Source organism: Spea bombifrons, chromosome 2 (genome assembly GCF_027358695.1).
Source record: "Spea bombifrons isolate aSpeBom1 chromosome 2, aSpeBom1.2.pri, whole genome shotgun sequence".
NCBI classification, from domain to species: domain Eukaryota; kingdom Metazoa; phylum Chordata; class Amphibia; order Anura; family Pelobatidae; genus Spea; species Spea bombifrons.
The window spans coordinates 140,923,333-140,929,224 of NC_071088.1; positions in this window are offsets into that span (position 1 = coordinate 140,923,333).

Below are 5,892 nucleotides of genomic sequence, written 5' to 3' on the forward strand. Positions count from 1 at the left end.
ACCATCCCTACCCCCAACACCTAACGCTATAAACCATCCCTACCCCAATCACCAAACGCTATAACCCTCCGTACCCCCAACACCTAACGCTATAAACCATCCTTACCCCCAACACCTAACACTATAACCATCCTACCCCCAACACCTAACGCTATAACCATCCTTACCCCAACACCTAACGCTATAACCATCCTTACCCCAACACCTAACACTATAACCATCCTTACCCCCAACACCTAACGCTATAACCCTCCTTACCCCCAACACCTAACGCTATAACCATCCTTACCCCAACACCTAACACTATAACCATCCCTACCCCCCAACACCTAACGCTATAACCATCCTTACCCCAACACCTAACGCTATAACCCTCCTTACCCCAACACCTAACGCTATAACCATCCTTACCCCCAACACCTAACGCTATAACCATCCTTACCCCCAACACCTAACGCTATAACCATCCCTACCCCCAACACCTAACGCTATAACCATCCCTACCCCCAACACCTAACACTATAACCATCCTTACCCCCAACACCTAACGCTATAACCATCCTTACCCCAACACCTAACGCTATAACCCTCCTTACCCCCAACACCTAACGCTATAACCATCCTTACCCCAACACCTAACGCTATAACCATCCTTACCCCCAACACCTAACATCTATAACCCTCCTTCCACCCCCAACACTAACGCTATAACCATCCTTACCCCCAACACCTAACGCTATAACCATCCTTACCCCCAACACCTAACGCTATAACCATCCTACCCCAACACCTAACGCTATAACCATCCCTACCCCCAACACCTAACGCTATAACCATCCTACCCCCAACACCTAACGCTATAACCTCCTTACCCCAACACCTAACACTATAACCCTCCTTACCCCAACACCTAACGCTATAACCATCCCTACCCCAACACCTAACGCTATAACCATCCTTACCCCCAACACCTAACCTATAACCATCCTTACCCCAACACCTAACGCTATAACCATCCTACCCCCCAACACCTAACGCTATAACCATCCTTACCCCAACACCTAACGCTATAACCATCCTTACCCCCCAACACCTAACACTATAACCATCCTTACCCCAACACCTAACACTATAACCATCCTTACCCCCAACACCTAACGCTATAACCATCCTTACCCCCAACACCTAACGCTATAACCATCCTTACCCCAACACCTAACGCTATAACCATCCTTACCCCAACACCTAACGCTATAACCATCCTTACCCCAACACCTAACGCTATAACCATCCCTACCCCCAACACCTAACGCTATAACCATCCTTACCCCCAACACCTAACGCTATAACCATCCTTACCCCCAACACCTAACGCTATAACCATCCTTACCCCCAACACCTAACGCTATAACCATCCCTACCCCCAACACCTAACGCTATAACCATCCTTACCCCCCAACACCTAACACTATAACCATCCCTACCCCCAACACCTAACGCTATAACCATCCCTACCCCCAACATCTAACACTATAACCCTCCCTACCCCCAACACCTAACGCTATAACCATCCTTACCCCCCAACACCTAACACTATAACCATCCTTACCCCAACACCTAACACTATAACCATCCTTACCCCCAACACCTAACGCTATAACCATCCTTACCCCCAACACCTAACGCTATAACCATCCTTACCCCAACACCTAACGCTATAACCCTCCTTACCCCAACACCTAACGCTATAACCATCCTTACCCCAACACCTAACGCTATAACCATCCCTACCCCCAACACCTAACGCTATAACCATCCTTACCCCCAACACCTAACGCTATAACCATCCTTACCCCCAACACCTAACGCTATAACCATCCTTACCCCCAACACCTAACGCTATAACCATCCCTACCCCCAACACCTAACGCTATAACCATCCTTACCCCCCAACACCTAACACTATAACCATCCCTACCCCCAACACCTAACGCTATAACCATCCCTACCCCCAACACCTAACGCTATAACCATCCTTACCCCCAACACCTAACGCTATAACCCTCCTTACCCCCAACACCTAACGCTATAACCATCCCTACCCCCCAACACCTAACGCTATAACCATCCTTACCCCAACACCTAACGCTATAACCCTCCTTACCCCCAACACCTAACACTATAACCCTCCCTACCCCCAACACCTAACGCTATAACCATCCCTACCCCCAACACCTAACACTATAACCATCCTTACCCCCAACACCTAACGCTATAACCATCCTTACCCCCAACACCTAACGCTATAACCATCCTTACCCCCAACACCTAACGCTATAACCATCCTTACCCCCAACACCTAACGCTATAACCCTCCCTACCCCCAACACCTAACGCTATAACCATCCTTACCCCCAACACCTAACGCTATAACCATCCTTACCCCAACACCTAACGCTATAACCATCCCTACCCCCAACACCTAACGCTATAACCATCCTTACCCCAACACCTAACGCTATAACCATCCTTACCCCAACACCTAACGCTATAACCATCCTTACCCCAACACCTAACGCTATAACCATCCCTACCCCAACACCTAACGCTATAACCATCCCTACCCCCAACACCTAACACTATAACCATCCCTACCCCCAACACCTAACGCTATAACCATCCTTACCCCCAACACCTAACGCTATAACCATCCTTACCCCAACACCTAACGCTATAACCCTCCTTACCCCCAACACCTAACGCTATAACCATCCTTACCCCCAACACCTAACGCTATAACCATCCTTACCCCCCACACCTAACGCTATAACCCTCCGTACCCCCAACACCTAACGCTATAACCATCCTTACCCCCAACACCTAACGCTATAACCATCCCTACCCCCAACACCTAACGCTATAACCATCCTTACCCCAACACCTAACGCTATAACCATCCTTACCCCAACACCTAACGCTATAACCCTCCCTACCCCAACACCTAACGCTATAACCCTCCCTACCCCCAACACCTAACGCTATAACCATCCTTACCCCCAACACCTAACGCTATAACCATCCTTACCCCCAACACCTAACGCTATAACCATCCTTACCCCAACACCTAACGCTATAACCATCCCTACCCCAACACCTAACGCTATAACCATCCCTACCCCCAACACCTAACACTATAACCATCCTTACCCCAACACCTAACGCTATAACCCTCCGTACCCCCAACACCTAACGCTATAACCATCCTTACCCCCAACACCTAACGCTATAACCATCCTTACCCCAACACCTAACGCTATAACCATCCTTACCCCAACACCTAACGCTATAACCATCCTTACCCCAACACCTAACGCTATAACCCTCCTTACCCCCAACACCTAACGCTATAACCATCCTTACCCCAACACCTAACGCTATAACCATCCTTACCCCAACACCTAACACTATAACCATCCCTACCCCAACACCTAACGCTATAACCATCCTTACCCCCAACACCTAACGCTATAACCATCCCTACCCCCAACACCTAACGCCATAACCCTCCGTACCCCAATGCTACTCCGCAGCGCTGTACAATGTGTGTTATTATTTATATATCGCCGTCATACTCCGCAGCGCTGTACAATGTGTTATTATTATTATTTATATATCTCCGTTATACTCCGCAGCGCTGTACAATGTGTGTTATTATTATTATTTATATATCGCCGTCATACTCCGCAGCGCTGTACAATGTGTGTTATTATTATTATTTATATATCGCCGTCATACTCCGCAGCGCTGTACAATGTGTGTTATTATTATTTATATATCGCCGTCATACTCCGCAGCGCTGTACAATGTGTGTTATTATTATTTATATATCGCCGTCATACTCCGCAGCGCTGTACAATGTGTTATTATTATTATATATCACCGTCATACTCCGCAGCGCTGTACAATGTGTTATTATTATTTATATATCGCCGTCATACTCCGCAGCGCTGTACAATGTGTGTTATTATTATTATTTATATATCGCCATCATACTCCGCAGCGCTGTACAATGTGTTATTATTATTTATATATCGCCGTCATACTCCGCAGCGCTGTACAATGTGTGTTATTATTATTTATATATCGCTGTCATACTCCGCAGCGCTGTACAATGTGTGTTATTATTATTATTTATATATCGCCGTCATACTCCGCAGCGCTGTACAATGTGTGTTATTATTATTTATATATCGCCGTCATACTCCGCAGCGCTGTACAATGTGTTATTATTATTTATATATCGCCGTCATACTCCGCAGCGCTGTACAATGTGTTATTATTATTATTTATATATCGCCGTCATACTCCGCAGCGCTGTACAATGTGTGTTATTATTATTTATATATCGCCGTCATACTCCGCAGCGCTGTACAATGTGTTATTATTATTTATATATCGCCGTCATACTCCGCAGCGCTGTACAATGTGTGTTATTATTATTTATATATCGCCATCATACTCCGCAGCGCTGTACAATGTGTGTTATTATTTATATATCGCCGTCATACTCCGCAGCGCTGTACAATGTGTGTTGTTATTATTATTTATATATCGCCGACATACTCCGCAGCGCTGTACAATGTGTGTTGTTATTATTATTTATATATCGCCGTCATACTCCGCAGCGCTGTACAATGTGTGTTATTATTATTTATATATCGCCGTCATACTCCGCAGCGCTGTACAATGTGTTATTATTATTTATATATCGCCGTCATACTCCGCAGCGCTGTACAATGTGTGTTGTTATTATTATTTATATATCGCCGTCATACTCCGCAGCGCTGTACAATGTGTTATTATTATTTATATATCGCCGTCATACTCCGCAGCGCTGTACAATGTGTTATTATTATTTATATATCGCCGTCATACTCCGCAGCGCTGTACAATGTGTGTTATTATTATTTATATATCGCTGTCATACTCCGCAGCGCTGTACAATGTGTTATTATTATTATTTATATATCACTGTCATACTCCGCAGCGCTGTACAATGTGTGTTATTATTATTATTTATATATCACCGTCATACTCCGCAGCGCTGTACAATGTGTGTTATTATTATTTATATATCGCCGTCATACTCCACAGCGCTGTACAATGTGTGTTATTATTATTATTTATATATCGCCGTCATACTCCGCAGCGCTGTACAATGTGTTATTATTATTTATATATCGCCGTCATACTCCACAGCGCTGTACAATGTGTGTTATTATTATTTATATATCGCCGTCATACTCCGCAGCGCTGTACAATGTGTGTTATTATTATTATTATTTATATATCGCCGTCATACTCCGCAGCGCTGTACAATGTGTTATTATTATTATTTATATATCGCCGTCATACTCCGCAGCGCTGTACAATGTGTGTTATTATTATTTATATATCACCGTCATACTCCACAGCGCTGTACAATGTGTTATTATTATTTATATATCGCCGTCATACTCCGCAGCGCTGTACAATGTGTGTTATTATTATTTATATATCGCCGTCATACTCCGCAGCGCTGTACAATGTGTGTTATTATTATTATTTATATATCGTCGTCATACTCCGCAGCGCTGTACAATGTGTGTTATTATTATTTATATATCGCCGTCATACTCCGCAGCGCTGTACAATGTGTGTTATTATTATTTATATATCGCCGTCATACTCCGCAGCGCTGTACAATGTGTTATTATTATTTATATATCGCCGTCATACTCCGCAGCGCTGTACAATGTGTTATTATTATTATTTATATATCGCCGTCATACTCCGCAGCGCTGTACAATGTGTTATTATTATTTATATATCGCCGTCATACTCCACAGCGCT